Source organism: Heterodontus francisci, chromosome 7 (genome assembly GCF_036365525.1).
Source record: "Heterodontus francisci isolate sHetFra1 chromosome 7, sHetFra1.hap1, whole genome shotgun sequence".
In the NCBI taxonomy this organism is placed as follows: domain Eukaryota; kingdom Metazoa; phylum Chordata; class Chondrichthyes; order Heterodontiformes; family Heterodontidae; genus Heterodontus; species Heterodontus francisci.
Window position 1 is genome coordinate 138,025,497 of NC_090377.1, and position 18,410 is coordinate 138,043,906.

The 18,410-nt window shown below is 45.2% G+C and overlaps 1 protein-coding gene across 4 annotated transcripts in view; it reads right to left on the bottom strand.

The window, feature by feature from the left end:
- Positions 1-18,410, bottom strand: part of LOC137372356 (zinc finger protein 774-like) — a 47,345-nt gene that overhangs the window by 25,575 nt on the left and 3,360 nt on the right. For 2 of the 4 annotated variants that reach the window (XM_068036245.1, XM_068036246.1), the window contains exon 2: positions 9,819-10,043. The exons of 1 other annotated variant lie outside the window; for it this stretch is intronic. The gene's annotated coding sequence lies outside the window, so the exon portion shown is untranslated. Of the gene's footprint in view, positions 1-9,818; positions 10,044-15,687; positions 15,774-18,410 lie in introns of all 4 variants that reach the window. One more of the 4 variants, XM_068036247.1, reaches the window with a different exon arrangement.

Genomic DNA, 18,410 nt, shown 5'->3' on the forward strand with positions numbered 1-18,410 from the left:
GACTTCCTAATTTTCCATGCAACTGAACCCTCCTCACCCCACCCCCCACTATTTAATTTAAAGCCTTTTGTACAGCCCTAGTTATGTGATTCGCCAGGACTCTGGTCCCAGCATGATTCAGGTGGAGCCCGTCCCATCGGAACAGCTCTCTCTTTCCCCAGTACTGCTGCCAATGTCCCATGAATTCGAACCCATTTCTCCCACACCAATCTTTCAGCCACGCATTTACCTCTTTAATCTTATTGACCCTGTGCCAATTTGCTCGTGGCTCAGGTAGTAATCCAGAGATTATAACCTTTTTGGTTCTGCTTTTTAATTTAGCCCCTAGCTGCTCATAGATCCGCATGGATCCCTCTAACTGCCTCACTCATAGTCACACCCTCCTGTCTCTGACCACTGGCCGAATTCAAGGTAGTTAATCTAAGGGGTGTGGTACTGGGTACATGGTACTGGGAGTAATCCGGAGATTACTATTTTTGAGTTCCTGCTTGCTAGTTTCTCCCCCAGCTCTCTAAACTGTGTCTGCAGGACCTCAACCCTCTTTCTACCGATGCAATTGGTACCGATATGGACCACGGCTGCTGGCTATTCACCCTCCCCCTTCAGAGTGCTCTGCAACTGCGCAGTGACATCCTTTACCCTGGCACCAGGCAGGCAATGTACTATCCTGGATTCTCGTCTGCAGCTGCAGAAATGTCTGTTCCTATAGTTATCAAGCTTCCTATCACTATTGCATTTCCAATCTTCCTCTTGCCCCCATGTACTGCTGAGCCAGCTGTAGTGACGTGGATTAGGCTCTGGCTGCACACCCCAGAGTAACCATCACTCTCTTCAGTATTCAGAAAGGAAGATTGGTTGGAGAGTGAGATGCACTCAGGGGACTCCTGCACGACCTGCCTGGTCCTTCTTGACGTCCTGGCGGTCACCCATGCCCTTTCTGCCTACATACCCTTAAACTGCAGGGTGACCACATCTATAAATGTGATATCTACGAAACTCTCATTCTTGTGGATGCGCCGCAGTGATGTCAGCTGCTGCTCAAGCTCTGAAACCCGGAGCTGGATCTCCTCCAGCTAACAACACATCTTGTACATGTGGTTGTCCAAGACATGAGAAGCTTCCCGGAGAACCCAAATGGAGCCGGATGCACACTCCATGGGTTTCAGCTCCCCTGACATGCCTGTACTTATTAGGCTATTAAACTTACTGCTTAAATAAATGAAGATCCACCAACTACTCACCATTCAGCTGCTTATCCAGTGCTGACATAACTTCATTTGGCAGGGAGGTTAACTGAAGTGTTTTTTACTGAACTCTTATTATCTAAAAACCTTTAGATTTCAATTCACTGAAATACTCAGACTTCTTTAGTTTTACTATCTCCTATTAATTGTGTTAACTTCAATCCCCTCAATCTGATTGATTCATTGAACACTGATTTTAATTATATGGTAAATTATCAAATTGGCTTTACTTTTTAGTTTTTATACTAATGAATGAATGAAGTCTTACTTTATAGTTGATCAATTTAGATTAAATTAAAAGCTCAGCAGTGTGCTCACCCCAAGTGGCTCTTGGTCTTGTAATGTCACCTCACAATTACTTTTCTTTTTTCTCCTCTTTTGATTGGTTCAGACTCACCGGTCACAGTCCTAGCCGCTCCCAAGCTGCTTCACACTGCTCTCGGATCGTGTTCCAAGTGAGACTCAAACCTTGGCAGAGCTCACTAACTTCACTGCTGTATAAGCACCAGAAGGTAACCGATTGCACCACTGGAGCCACAACATGAAACCTGCCAGTAAGCGACTTGAACCCACAACGTTTGCATCATGAGCACCACTTTCAAAGCATCTGAGCTAACCATCCAAATTGAGAACACAAAAGACTTGTTCAGACAAATGACAGCACTGAGTATTGTAAGCATGCATATGAAATAGACAGTGAGGTGAAATATTACCACATGTGGAGGTTCAATTTCCTGAACACACCAACCTCATCAATGCGATTCCTGTGAAACATGCAAGGCAACGCATGGCATTCAGAAGGGGATAAAATCAGACAAATCCCCAGGACCTGATGGCCTAAATTCTATGGTTCTAAAAAAAGTAGCTGCAGCGTTAATGGATGCACTGGTTATGATTTTCCAAAATTCCCTACATTCTAGAACGATTCCAGCAGATTGGAAGTTAGCAAATGTAACTAAGCTATTCAAGAAAGGAAGGAGAGAGAAAATGGGGAAGTACAGGCAGTTAGCCTAACATCAGTCGTTGGGAAAATGCTGGAATCTATGATTAAGGAAGGCTTAACAATGCACTGCGAAAATACTAGTCCGATCAGGCAAAGTCGACATGGTTTTTACAAAAGGGAAATCGTGTTTGACAAATTTATTAGATTCTTTGAAGATGTAACTGGAAGGGTAGATAAAGGGGAACCAGTAGATGTAGTGTACCTGGATTTCCAAAAGATATTTGATAAGGTGCCACAGAAGGTTAAAACGCTAGATAAAGGCTCGTGGAATTGGGATAATATATTCGTATGGATAGAGGATTCGTTAACAAACAGAAAGCAGAGAGTAGGAATAAATGGAGCATTTTCAAGTTGGCAGGCTGTGACTAGTGGAGTGCTACAAGGATCATTGCTAGGCTCTCAGCTACTTATGGTCCCATGAGTGTGTGGTGCAAGCAGATTCAGTTGTGATTTCAAGAGAGAATTGGTCCCCACTATCACAGATGCCAGTCTTCAGAAAATTCCATTCACTCCATATGATATCAAGAAATAGCTGAAGGCACTGGATACAGTAAAGATTATGGATCCTGACAAAATCCCACCTGTTGTACTGAAGATTTGTGCTCCAGAACTAGCTGTGTCCTTAGAAAAGCTTTTTCAGTACAGGCAATTACCAGACAATATGGAAAATTGCCCGGGTATGTCCTGTACACATAAAGCAGGACAAATTCAATCCGGCAGATTACCGCCCCATCAGTCTACTCTCAATCATCAGCAAAGTGATGGAAGGAGTCGCCGACAGTGCTATCAAGTGGCACTTACTCAGCAATAACTTGCTCATCAATGCTCAGATTGTGTTCCACCAGGGCAACTCAATTCCTGACCTCATTACAGCCTTTGTCCAAATATGGGGAGGTGGTGGCATAGTGGTATTTTCACTGGACTAGTAACCCAGAGACCCAGGGTATTGCTCTGAAGACATGGGTTCAACTCACACCATGACAGAAGGTGGAATTTGAATTCAATTAATAAATTCAGTTAATAAATCTGGAATTAAAAGCTAGTCTAATGATCATTGTCGATTTTTGTAAAAACCCATCTGGTTCACTAATATCCTTTAGGGAAGGAAATCTGTTGTCCTTACCTGGTCTCGCCGACATGTGACTCCAGATCCACAGCAATGTAGCTGACTCTTAAATGGTTGAGCAAGTCACTTAGTTGTATCTCACTACTACAAAGTCAATAAGGAATGAAATTGGACGGACCACCCGGCATCGACCCAGGCACCAGAAAGGACAACAGCAAGCCCAGCCCTGTCGACCCTGCAAAGTCCTCCTTACAAACACCTGGAGGCTTGTGTCAAAGTTGGGAGAGCTGTTCCACAGACCAGTCAAGCAACAGCCAGACATCATCATCCTTAACAAATCATACCTTACAGAAATTGTCCCAGACATCGCCATCACAATCCTCGGGTACGTCCTGGCCCATTGGCAGGACAGACCCAGCAGAGGTGGTGGCACAGTGGTATACAGTCAGGAGGGAATTGCCCTGGGAGTCCTCAGCAGCGACTCGAGATCCCATGACACCTCATGACATCGGGACAAACATTGACAAGGAAACCTCCTGCTGAATACCTCTGACCGTCCTCCGTCAGCTGATGAATCAGTACTCTCCATGTTGAACACCACTTGGAGGAAGCACTGAGGATGGCAAGGGCGCAGAATGTACTCTGGGTGGGAGACTTCACTGCCCATCACCAACAGTGGCTCGGTAGCACGACTATTGACTGAGCTGGCCGAGTCCTAAAGGACAGAGCTGCTAGACTGGGTCGACGGCAGGTGGTGAGGGAACCAACAAGAGGGAAAAACATACTTGACCTCGTCCTCACCAATCTACCTGCCGTAGATGCATCTGTCCATGACAGTATTGGTAGGATTTCAACTTCCCAAATATTGATTGGCAACTCTTTAGATCGAATAGTTTGGATGGGGTAGTGTTTGTGCAGTATGTCCAGGAAGCTTTTCTGACTCAGTATGTAGACTGCCCGACCAGAGGGGAGGCAATATTGGATTTGGTACTAGGTAATGAACCAGGGCAAGTGATAGAGCTGTTGGTGGGCGAGCACTTTGGAGATAGTGATCACAATTCTGTAGCATTCACTGTGGTAATGGAGAGGGATAGGTATGTGCAACAGGGCAAGGTTTACAATTGGGGGAAGGGTAGATATGATGCTGTCAGGCAGGAACTGAGGAGCATAAGTTGGGAGCATATGCTGGCAGGGAAGGGCACGGTCGAAATGTGGAACTTTTTCAAGGAGCAGATAGTAGGGGCCATTGATAAGCATGTCCCTGTCAGACAGGGAAGGGATGGTCATGTGAGGGAACCGTGGTTGACAAGAGAGGTTGAGAGTCTTGTTAGGAAGAAGAAGGATGCGTATATAAAGTTGAGGAAAAAGGGCACAGGCATAGCTCTGGAGGGATACAAGATGGCCAGGAAGGATCTGAAGAAAGGGATTAGGAGAGCTAAGAGAGGGCATGAAAAATGCTTGGCGGGTAGGATAAAAGAAAACCCCAAGGCCTTTTACGCGTATGTCAGAAATATGAGGATGACTAAGGGGACCGTAGGTCCGGTCAGGGACAATAGCGGGAGACTGTGTGTTGAGCCGGAAGAGATAAGTGAGGTTTTGAATGAGTACTTCTCTTCGGTATTTACGAATGAGAAGGGGTGTATTACTGAAGAGGACGGTGGGAAGCAGACTGGTAAGCTCGAGGAAGTGCTCGTTAGGAGGGAAGATGTGTTGGGGTTTTTGAATAACTTGAAGATAGACAAGTCTCCCGGGCCTGACGGGGTATATCCAAGGATGTTATGGGAAGCAAGGGATGAAATTGCAGAGCCGCTGGCAATGATCTTTTCATCTTCTCTGCTGACGGGGGTGGTACCAGGTGATTGGAGGGTGGCAAATGTTGTGCCCCTGTTCAAGAAAGGGAATAGGAACAACCCTGGGAATTACAGGCCAGTTAGTCTTACTTCGGTGGTAGGCAAGTTGATGGAAAAGGTGCTGAGGGATAGGATTTCTGAGCATCTGGAAAGACACTGCTTGATTCGGGACAGTCAGCACGGTTTTGTGAGGGGTAGGTCTTGCCTCACAAGCCTGATTGAATTCTTTGAGCAGGTGACCAAGCAAGTGGATGAGGGTAAACCAGTGGATGTGGTGTACATGGATTTTAGTAAGGCATTTGATAAGGTCCCCCATGGTAGACTTATGGAGAAAGTCAGGAGGCATGGGATAGTGGGGAATGTGGCCAGTTGGATTAAGAATTGGCTAACTGATAGAAGGCAGAGAGTGGTCTTAGATGGTAAATACTCAGCCTGGAGCCCAGTTAACAGTGGCGTGCCGCAGGGATCAGTTCTGGGTCCTCTCCTGTTTGTGATTTTTATTAACGACTTGGATGAGGAAGTCGAAGGGTGGGTCAGTAAATTTGCAGATGATACAAAGGTTGGTGGAGTTGTGGATACCGAGGAGGGCTATTGTCGTCTGCAAAGGGACTTGGATAGGTTGCAGTGCTGGGCTGAAAAGTGGCAGATGGAGTTTAACCCTGAAAAGTGTGAGGTCGTCCATTTTGGAAGGACAAACATGAATGCAAAATACTGGGTTAACGGTAGGGTTCTTGGGCATGTGGAGGAGCAGAGAGACCTTGGGGTCTATGTGCATAGATCATTGAAAGTTGCAACTCAAGTGGATAGGGCTGTGAAGAAGGCATATGGGGTGTTAGCGTTCATTAGCAGAGGGATTGAATTTAAGAGCCGTGAGGTGATGATGCAGCTGTACAGGACCTTGGTAAGGCCTCATTTGGAGTACTGTGTGCAGTTCTGGTCGCCTCATTTTAGGAAGGATGTGGAAGCCTTGGAGAGGGTGCAGAGGAGATTTACCAGGATGTTGCCTGGAATGGAGAATAAGTCTTACGAGGAAAGGCTGAACATTCTAGGCCTCTTCTCATTAGAAAGGAGAAGGATGAGGGGTGACATGATAGAGGTTTATAAGATGATCAGGGGAATAGATAGGGTAGACAGTCAGAAACTTTTTCCCCGGGTGGAGCAAAGCGTTACAAGGGGTCATAAATTTAAGGTGAAGGGTGGGAGATATAAGGGGGATGTCAGGGGAAGGTTCTTTACCCAGAGAGTGGTCGAGGCATGGAATGCCTTGCCCGGGGAAGTTGTTGAGTCAGAAACTTTAGGGACTTTCAAAAGGCTTTTGGATAGGTATATGGATAAAGGAGAATGATGGGGTATAGATTAAATTGTCCTTGACAGAGGACAAAGGATCGGCACAACATTGTGGGCCGAAGGGCCTGTTCTGTGCTGTATGTTCTATGTTCTATGTTCTATGAGTGACCACTGCACAGTCCTTGTGGAGACCAAGTCCTGTCTTCACATTGAGGATACCCTCCATTATGTTGTGTGGCACTACCACCATGCTAAAGGGGTTAGATTTCGAACAGATCTAGCAATGCAAAACTGGGCATCCAATGAGGCGCTGTGAGCCATCAGCAGCAGCAGAATTGTACTCAACCGCAATCTGTAACCTCATGACCTGGCATATTCCCCACTAAACCATTATCATCAAGCCAGGGAACCAATCCTGATTCAATGAAGAGTGCAGGAGGGCATGCCAGGAGCAGTACCGGGCATACCTCAAAATGAGGTGTCAAACTGGTGAAGCTGCAAGCCAGGACTACTTGTGCGCGAACCAGCGTAAGCAGCATGCGATAGACAGAGCTAAGAGATCCCATAACTAACGGATCAGATCTAAGCTCTGCAGTCCTGTCACATCTAGCCGTGAATGGTGGTGGACAATTAAACAACTAACTGGAGGAGGTGGCGCCACAAATCTCCCCATCCTCAATGATGGAGGAGTCCAGCACATCAGTGCAAAACGCTCAAACATTTGCAACAATCTTCAGCCAGAAGTGCCGAGTGGATGATCCATGTCGGTCTCTTCCTAAAGTCCCCAGCATCACAGATGCCAGTCTTCAGCCAATTCAATTCACTCCTCATGCTATCAAGAAATGACTGACGGCACTGGATACTGCAAAGGCTCTGACAACATTCTGGCAATAGCACTGAAGACCTATGCTCCAGAACTTGCTGCACCCCTAGCCAAGCTGTTACAGTGCAGCTACAACACCGGCATCTACCCGGCAATGTGGAAAATTGCCCAGGTATGTCCTGTACACAAAAAGCAGGTCCAACCCAGCCAATTACCACCCATCAGTCTACTTTCAATCATCAGTAAAGTGATGGAAGGAGTCATCGACAGTACTATAAAACGACACTTGCTTAGCAATAATCTGCTCAGTGATGCTCAGTTTGGGCTCCTGCAGGGCCACTCAGATCCTGACCTATAACAGCCTTAGTTCAAACATGGACGAAAGAGCTGGGTGAAAAATATCTCAACTCTCCTTCTACCAGCCAACTTAAATCTATGCCCCCTGGTTACTAACCTCTCTTCTAACAGAAATAGTTCCTTCCTATCCATTCTGTCTGGGCCTCATCATAATTTTGTACACCTCAATTAAATCTCCCCTTCGCCCCCTCTTTGCTGAAGAAAACCACCATATTCTTTCCAATCTTTCCTCATAGCTAAAATTTTCCTATCCTGGCAACATCATCGCATCCTCTGTATCCTCTCTAATACAATCAGATACTTGAGTAATCGGGAGGAAAACCCTCCGCTGGTTGGAGTTGTACCTAGCACAAAGGAGGATGGTTGTGGTTGTTGGAGGTCCATCATCTCAGCTCCAGGCCATCAATGCAGGAGTTCCTCAGGGTAGAGGCCTAGTCCCAACCATCTTCAGCTGCTTCATCAATGACCTTCCTTCAATCAGAAGGTCAGAAATGGGGATGTTCGCTGATTCGCACAATTTTCAGCACCATTCATGACTCCTCAGATACTGAAGCAGTCCATGGAGAAATGCAGCAAGGCCTGGACAATACCGGGCTTCGGCTGATAAGTGGCAAGTCGCATTCATGACACACAAGTACCAAGCAACGACCGTCTCCAACAAGAATTTAACCATGTCCCCTTGGTGTTCAATGGCATTACCATGGCTGAATCCCCCACTATTAACATCCTGCGGGGTTACCATTGACCAGAAATTGAACTGGAGTAGCCATCCAAATACCATGGCTACAAGAGCAGGTCAGAGGCTAGCAATCCTGCAGCAAGTAACTCACCTCCTGACTCCCCAAAGACTGTTCACCATCTACAAGGCGCAAGTCAGGAGTGTGATGGAATACTCTCCACTTGCCTGGATGGGTGCAACTCCAACAACACTCAAGAAGCTCGACACCATCCAGGACAAAGCAGCCTGCTTGATTGGCACCCCATCCACGAACATTCACTCCCTCCACCACCGACGCACAGTAGCAGCAGTGTGTACCATTTACAAGATGCACTGCAGCAACACACCAAGGCTCCTTAGACAGCATCTTCCAAACCCACGACCTCTACTACCTAGAAGAACAAGGACAGCCGATGCATGGGAACACCACCACCTGCAAGTTCCCCTCCAAGTCACACACCATGCTGACTTGGAACTATATCATTGTTCCTTCACTGTCGCTGGGTCAAAATCCTAGAACTCCCTTCCTAACAGCACTGGGTGTACCTACCCCACATGGACGACAGAGGTTCACGAAGGCAGCTCATCACCACCTTCTCAAGGGCAATTAGGGATGGGCAATAAATTCTGGCCTAGCTAGCGATGCCCACATCCCATAAACAAATAAGAAAAAAACAGGTACTTATCTGAAGAGAAAACATTTGAAGGGCTACCTGGAAAAGGCAGGTGTGTGGGACTAGCTGAGTAACTCTTGTACAGAGCCAGCAGGGACATGAAGGGCAGAAGGACCTCGTTCTGTCCTGTAACTATTCTATGATTCTATTCTGTTATATATTTATTTATTTAGAGATACAGCACTGAAACAGGCCCTTCGGCCCACCGAGTCTGTGCCGACCATCAACCACCCATTTTACTAATCCTACATTAATCCCATTACCCTCTCACATCCCCACCTTCCCTCAATTCCCCTACCACCTACCTATACTTGGGGTAATTTACAATGGCCAATTCACCTATCAATCTGCAAGTCTTTGGCTGTGGGAGGAAACCGGAGCACCCGGCGAAAACCCACGCGGTCACAGGGAGAACTTGCAAACTCCGCACAGGCAGTACCCAGATTCGAACCCGGGTCGCAGGAGCTGTGAGGCTGCGGTGCTAACCACTGCGCCGCCCCAGGGGAGGTTTTGCGACAGCTACACAATATCCTGGTTAGACTGTGTTTGGTTCAGGGCACGGCACCTTATAAAGAATACACATTGGCCTTGGAAACGGGAGTACAGATCCAGAATGTAACCAAGGCTCCAATGGTTAAATTATGAAGCGAGATTAAATAAAGTAGAATTGTATTCCTTGGAATATAGGAGGTTAATGGGTGATTTGATTGAGTTTTTTTAGTATTAGGAAATGAATTAGTAGGATAAAGAGAGAGAAACTTCTTTTTCACTTGATCATTGTGGACAGAACGCTTACTTTGAAAAATGGATGGTAAATTTAAATGGTGTGGGAGCATTCCTGTTCTCCCATTATCCACATTCTCTCATTGATCTTCTTGTTGAAAGGCATTAGTTTCGGAGCACAGGTACTGAAAAATCTCTATCTCCCATTTTATATGTTGGTTGCTTTAAAAGTGGTGCATTGCGCTCTCATCTTGAATTGAGATTCTCTTCAATATCCAAAACAAATTGAATTGCGAACCTGACAGACAAACAATGGAAAACAAGTCAGTGGTTAACACAATCCCATGGTGCTCATTTTCAGATTCAGAATAGTCCGTTCTTAGATAAAGAGACAGACAGAGAGAATAGCATAGCCCAAGGAGCGGAGGTTTAAAAAGCACGCCAAATCACAAGAGTCGGAGACCGGAGGCAGACAAAGAGAGGAGCACAGCCCGAGGAGCAGAAGGAGGGAGGTTGGGAAAAATCGAAAAGTGACAATAGAATGACGTCCCAATCAACAGAGAGAGCAGGGAAGAAGCTACTGGTTTGGTGAGTATCTGGTAAATGATTAAGGACCATTCTAACCCTAATGTTTAAAATAGTAAAGGAACTCGTGGTAAGCTTCATAAAATATATTAAAAAAGGAAAATAAAAGTAAATAATTTAATAAAATAATTAAGTAGGCAATTAAAACACATTAAAGATGGTCGGACAGGTGATGTGTCACGGCTGCAGCATGTGGGAGCTCCTGGATGCCAGTGTAATCCAGGGCAAACACGTCTGCAGTATGTGTTTGCAGCTCGAAGAGCTTCACCTCAAAGTCACAGAACTGAGTCCGAGCTGCAGACACTGCGACACATCAGGGTGGGGGAAAGTCACCTGGACATTTTGTACCAGGAGGCGGTCACATCCCTTAGGATACAGTCTTCTGATTAGGTCAGTAGTCAGGGACAGGAGAGTGTGGCTGTAGCCGAGGAAGGGAAGGGGACCCAGAGGGCAGGAGCCTCAGCCTTTGCAATTGTCCAACAGGTCTGAGGTTCATTCAGCTTGTTTGGATGGGAGTGGGGGCTGCAGGGTGAATGAACAAGCTGACCATGGCACCATGGTACAGGAAGCCATTCAAGCGGAGGGAGAAAAAGGAATGTAGTAGGGGATAGTACAGTTAGGGGGATTGACACTGTTCTCTGCAGCAAAGAATGAGAGTCCAAACGTCTGTGTTGCCTGCCCGATGCCAGGGTTCGGGACATCTGCTCAGGACTGGAGAGGAACTTACAGTGGGAGGGGGAAGATCCAGTCGTCGTGGTCCATGTACCAACAACATAGGCAGGACAAGGAAGGAGGTTCTGCATAGTCAGTATGAGGAACTAGGCACCATATTAAGAAGCAGAACCTCAAAGGTAATAATTTCTGGATTATTACCTGAACCACGTGCAAACTGGCATTAGGCAAATAAGATCAGAGAAATTAATGTGTGGCTCAAAGACTGGTGTGGTAGAAATGCGTTCCGGTTTGTGGGGCACTGGCACCTAAAGGCCTGCTACCCGATCCAAACCCGACGGGACCCCGACGACGTGTCGGGTTCAGGTCGGGTTGGGCCCCTCTTCCGGGTCCAGCTTTTGGGCTAGGGTCGGGTTGGGCCGACTCTGGGTCGTGCTCAGGCCGGGAGGGGCCGGACACACATGGTAAATGCTCTGCCAGTAAGTATGAGGAATAAAAAACTTAGCTGAGCTGGCAGTCCGGGATGAAACTGAGTCCGCGTAGTGAGCGAGTGACATGGCTATGACGTCATCAGGCATGCGCTGCAGCTTCATGGAGCTTCCCAGTCAGAAGGTAAGTAAAGGGATGGTCAGGTCGGGCCGAGTGGGGTCAGGCTCAGGGCAAAATTGGAGGGACTCGAGCCGAGTCGGGCTCCGGTCCACTGTGGATCGGTCAGGTTCAGGTCGGGTTCTTTTTCCTGACCTGAGCAGCTCTTTACTGGCACCAGTACTGGGGAAAGTGGTGGCTGTACCATTGGGACAGTCTACACCTGAACCATGCTGGGGCCAGTGTTCTAACGAGCTGCATAACTAGGGAAGTAGAGAGGATTTTAAACTGAGTAGTGGGGGTAAGGGATCAAATTTGGGAAGATATGGTAAATCAAGGAGTAGAGACAAGGCAAGAGAGAAAAGTATTAATATGGGAAATGATAAACAGACTGTGACAGGAAGGGACAGAGCATACAAATCTAAGAGTAAATCAACAGATAAGGCTAGGGGTTACAAAAATAATAAAAGGACACAACTAAAGGCGCTGTATCTGCACGTAGCATTCAAAACAAAACAGATGAATTAAGAGCGCAAATAGAAATAAATAAGAATGATCTGATAGTCATTACAGAGATGTGGCTGCAGGACGACATTGATTGGGACCTGAATATTGAAGGATACATGGCATTTAGGAAGGACAGGAAACTAGGAAAAGGTGGAGGGGTAGCTCTGTTAATTAATGATGGTATTAGTGCAATAGTGAGGGATGACCTAAGTTCAGGAGACCAGGATGTAGAAGCAGTTTGGGTAGAGATGAGAAATCATAAAGGCAAGGAGTCACTTGGGGGAGTGGTGTACAGGCCCAACTAACATTAACCACACAGTGGAATGGAGTATAAAGGAAGAAATAATGGCAGCTTGTCAGAAAGGTACAGCGATAATTAAGGGGATTTTAACCTATATATAGACTGGAAAAATCAGATGGGCAGAGGTAGCCTAGATGAGGAGTACATAAAATGTTTTTGGGATAATTTCTTGGAACAATACGTTCTGGAGCCAACCAGAGAGCAGGCTATACTAGACCTGGTATTGTGCAACGAGCTAGGATTAATTAATGACCTCATAGTTAAGGCGCCCCTAGGTAGCAGCAATCACAATATGATTGAATTTTACATTCAGTTTGAGGGAGAGAAGAGCGGGTCCAAGACTAGTATTTTAAACTTAAATAAGGGCAATTATGAGGGCATGAAAGCAGAGCTAGCTAAAGTGAACTGGCAAATCAGGTTAAGGGATAGGTCAATAGAGATGCAGTGGCAGACATTTAAGGGGATATTTCAGAATACACAGAATAGATACATTTCAATGCAAAATAAAAATTCCAAGTGTGGGACCCGCCATCCATGGTTAACTAAAACAGTTAAAAATAGTATCAAACTTAAAGAAAAAGCCTATAATTGCGCAAAGATGGGTGGCAGGTCAGAAGATTGGACAGAATATAAAAAACAGCAAAGAAGGACTAAAAGATTGATAAGGAAAGTATAATTAGAGTATGAGAGAAAGCTAGCTAGAAATACAAAGACAGATAGTAAGAGTTTCTATAGATTCTTAAAAAAGAAGAATTAACAAAGTGAATGTTGGTCCTATAAAAAGTGAGTTTGGGGAATTAATAATGGAATAAGGAGATGGCAGATGAATTGAACAGATATTTTGTATTGGTCTTCACTATTGAGAATACAAGTAGCATCCCAGTATTTGCTGTATGTTAGGAAATGGAAGGGAGGGAGGAACTCAAGAAAATTACAATCACCAAGGAAGTGATTCTGAACAAATTGTTGGAGCTGCGGGCTGACAATCCCTGGGTCCTGATGCACTTCATCCTAGGGTCGTAAAAGAAGTGGCTAGTGAGATAGTTGATGCATTAGTTTTAATTTTCCAAAATTCCCTAGATTCGGGGAAAGTTCCTTTAGATTGAAAAATAGTTAATGTAATTCCTTTATTCAAAAAGGGAGGCAGAAAGCAGGAAACTACAGGCCAGTTAACTTAACAACTATCTTAGCGAAAATGTTAGAAGCTATTATTAAAGATATTATAGCAGAGCATTTAGAAAAATTCAAGGTAATCAATCATCAGAGTCATCATGGTTTTGTGAAAGGGAAATCATGTTTAACCAATTTATTGGAGTCCTTTGAGGGAGTTACATGTGCTGTGGATAAAAGGGAACCGGTGGATGTATTGTACTTAATTTTCAGAAGGCATTTAATAAGGTGCCACATCAAAGGTTATTGCAGAAAATAAAAGCTCGTGTTGTAGGCGGTAACATATTGGCATGGATACAAGATTGGCTAGCTAACAGGAAACAGAGAGTAGGCATAAATGGGTCATTTTCTGGTTGGCAAGATGTAACGAGTGGTGCCACAGGGATCTGTGCTGGGGCCTCAACGTTTTACAATTTATATAAATGACTTGGATGAAGGGACCGAAGGTATGGTTACTAAATTTGCTGATGACACAAAGAAAGGTAGGAAAGTAACTTGTGAAGAGGATATAAAGAGGCTACAAAGGGATATAGATAGGTTAAGTGAGAGGGCAAAGACCTGGCAAATGGAGTATTGTGTGGGAAAGTGTGAAATTGACCACTTTGGCAGGAAGAATAAAAAAGAAGCATATTATCTAAATGGTGAGAGATTGCAGAGCTCTGAGCTGCAGAGGGATCTGGATGCCCTAGTGCATGAATCGCAAAAGGTTAGTCATAGAGTCGTAGTATGCAGGTACAGCACGTAATTAGGAAAGCTAATGGAATGTTATCGTTTATCACAAGGGGAATTGAATACAAAAGTAGGGAGGCTATGCTTCAGCTATACAGGGCATTGGTGAGATCACATCTGGAGTACTGTGGGATTTAAGAAAGGAGGCAGTACTGAGAAGGTTTACTAGACTAACACCTGGAATGGGTGGCCTGTCTTATGAGGAAAGATTGGACAGGCTATGCTTGTATCGGCTGGAATTTAGAAGAGTAAGAGGTGACTTGATTGAAACATATAAGACATATTGAAGGTGGCAGGACATATTGAGAGAGTGGTTAGTAAAGCATATGGGATCTTGGGCTTCATAATAGAGGCATTGACTACAAAAGCAGGGAAGTTATGCTGAACCTTTATAAAGCTCTGGTTAGGCCCCAATTGGAGTATTGCATCCCATTCTGGTCACCATACATCAGGAAGGACATGAGGGTCCTTGAAAGGGTGAAGAGGAAATTTACCAGAATGGTTCCAGGTATGTTTAATTGGATCTGCAAATCGAGTCATTAGCTACAGCAGTCAAAGATGTGTTACAAGTTGATTTGATGATTTTGGGCAACACAAATGTCAACAATTTCAAGAAGAGACACCCAAAGACCTAGTATTCCAGACACTATGAAAAACTATAATCAAAGGTTGGCCTGATGCACGACAAGAAGTCCACGAAACCGGAAGACCATTTTCCATTTTGGGCCTACCAAGATGAATTTGGAATATCCAAAGGTGTTATATTCAAGGGTAGACAGGTTCTAATTAATACCTAAGTCACTCCTATCAGACATTCTGCTGCAATTACACCAGGCTCACATGGGCATTGAGCGCACTAGATGTCTGGCGAAGGAAACCATATACTGACCAGTGATATAGAGAAGGCTCTGAGAATGTGTGAGGCATGTCAGGCACACCAGCCAAGCGAGCACAAGGAGTCATTATATCTCACGAGATTCTATCACACCCATGGACCAGAATGGCCACTGACCGATATAGTGTTTGTAGTGATGATTTTTTACCAGTGACGGACTATTTTCCAAGTTTCTGATATTTCGGTAACTACACAATACATCAAGTGCAGCCTTTGCTAGTACACTGAGTGCTGTTTTCAGTTTGTTTGGGATGCCACAAGAAGTTGTCTCAGGCAACAGTCCTCAGTACGTGATCAAGCCATTTCAAGACATGTGTGTGAAGTGGGGCATTGATCGCATTACGTCGTCACTGCATTATCCTCAATCAAACAGCTTAGCAGAGCGTTTGGTTCGTATTGTTAAGTCTTTGATTATTAAACGCCGGAAAACAAAGCAGGACTTCCAGGTCACAATGCTACATCTAAGGACAACACCACTGAGGACAAGTTTATCCTCACCTGCTGAACTCATGTTTGGGAGCCAAGACCAAACGACTCTTCCAAGCCACCACCTATCCAAGTTGACAGTTGTAGGAGATGAGTTACTGGAAAAACAGGGGAGGATGAAGGACACGCATGATCAGCATGCAGGTAAAGAATTGTCAAGTTTGACCATAGGACAAAAAGTTTGGGTTCTACATCCGACAGAGGGAACCTGGTTTCAAAGAACAGTACAGCACAGGAACAGGCCATTCGGCCCTCCAAGCCTGCGCCGATCTTGATGCCTGCCTAAACCAACACCTTCTCACTTCCGGGGCCCATATCCCTCTATTCCCTTCCTATTCATTTATTTGTCAAGATGTCTCTTAAACGTCACTTGCGTATCTGCTTCCACCGCCTCCCCTGGCAGTAAGTTCGAGGCACTCACCACCCTCTGTGTAAACAAACTTGCCTCGCACATCCCCTCTAAACTTTGCCCCTCGCACCTTAAACCTATGTTGCCTAGTAACTGACTCTTCCACCCTGGGAAAAAGCTTCTGACTATTCATGCCGCTCATAACTTTGTAAACCTCTATCATGTCGCCCCTCCACCTCCGTCGTTCCAGTGAAAACAATCCAAGTTTTTCCAACCTCTCCTCATAGCTAATGCCCTCCAGACCTGGTAAACCTCCTCTGTACTCTCTCCAAAGCCCCCATGTCCTTCTGGTAGTGAGGCGACCAGAATTGCACGCAATATTCTAAGTGTGGCCTAACTAAGGTTCTGTATAGCTGCAACATGACTTGCCAATTTTTATACTCTATGCCCCGACCGATGAAGGCAAGCATGCCGTATGCCTTCTTGACTACCTTATCCACCTGCGTTGCCACTTTCAGTGACCTGTGGACCTGTACGCCCAGATCTCTCTGCCTGTCAATACTCCTAAGGGTTCTGCCATTTACTGTATACCTGCCACCTGCACTAGACCTTCCAAAATGCATTACCTCACATTTGTCCGGATTAAACTCCATCGGCCATTTCTCCTCCCAAGTCTCCAACCGATCTATATCCTGCTGTATCCTCTGACAATCCTCATCATTATTCGCAACTCCACCAACCTTTGTGTCATCCGCAAGCGTATTAATCAGATCAGCTACATTTTCCTCCAAATCATTTATATATACTACAAACAGCAAACGTCCCAGCACTTTTCCCTGCGGAACACCACTAGTCACATCCCTCCATTCAGAAAAACACCCATCCACTGATACCCTCTGTCTTCTATGACCGAGCCAGTTCTGTATCCATCTTGCCAGCTCACCTCTGATCCCGTGTGACTTCACCTTTTGTATCAGTCTGCCATGAGGGACCTTGTCAAAGGCTTTACTGAAGTCTGTATAGATAACATCCACTGCCCTTCCTTCATCAATCATCTTTGTCACTTCCTCAAAAAACTCAATCAAATTAGTGAGACACGACCTCCCCTTCACAAAACCATGCTGCCTCTCGCTAATAAGTTTGTTTGTTTCCAAATGGGAGTAAATCCTGTCCCGAAGAATGCTCTCTAATAATTTCCCTACCACTGACGTAAGGCTCACCGGTCTATAATTTCCTGGATTATCCTTGCTACCCTTCTTAAACAAAGGAACAACATTGGCTATTCTCCAGTCCTCTGGGACCTCACCTGTAGCCAATGAGGATGCAAAGATTTCTGTCAAGGCCCCAGCAATTTCTTCCCTTGCCTCCCTCAGTATTCTAGGGCAGATTCCATCAGGCATTGGGGACTTATCTACCTTAATACTTTGCAAGACACCCAACACCTCCTCCTTATTGATAATGAGATGACTGAAACTATCTACACTCCCTTCCCTAGGCTCATCATCCACCAAGTCCTTCTCTTTCGTGAATACTGATGCAAAGTACTCACTTTAGACATTCTACAACATCCCCTTTTTTTTCTAATGTTCAAATTAGACATTTATAATACCTAAACAGATAACTCTATTTCCATTACAGTAAAATTTTTGTGCATTGTGAGTTCAGAACTTTACAAGTTTACAAGTCTCATCACATTGGTCTTGATTCATAGGTGGTTCGCTTTCTTGTAAAACGATAATGCGTTGTTTGTCTTCACCATGTTCTTCCACAGTGCTATGTTCAACTCTCACCTTTGAATGTGTTGTATTGCTGATTGAACTGCTGGGTATTGTATAATTGAACATTTCCCTCAATTGTAATCGATTTCTGTGTAATGTGTTGCCACTTCATATGACCTTGGCTGTCAACAAACCTTAGCTATTTCAGCTGATTTGGAGGAAAATGTAGCTGGTCTGATTAGTAAGTTTGCGGACGACACAAAGGTTAGTGGAGTTGCGGATAATGATGACGGTTGTCAGAGGATACAGCAGGATATAGATCAGTTGGAGACTTGGGCGGAGAAATGGCAGATGCAGTTTAATCCGGACAAATGTGAGGTAATGCATTTTGGAAGGTCGAGTGCAGGTGGCAGGTATACAGTAAATGGCAGAACCCTTAGGAGTATTGACAGGCAGAGAGATCTGGGCGTACAGGTCCACAGGTCACTGAAAGTGACAACGCAGGTGGATAAGGTAGTCAAGAAGGCATACGGCATGTTGCCTTCATCGGTCGGGGCATAGAGTATAAAAATTGGCAAGTCATGTTGCAGCTGTACAGAACCTTAGTCAGGCCACACTTAGAATATTGCGTGCAATTCTGGTCGCCACACTACCAGAAGGACGTGGAG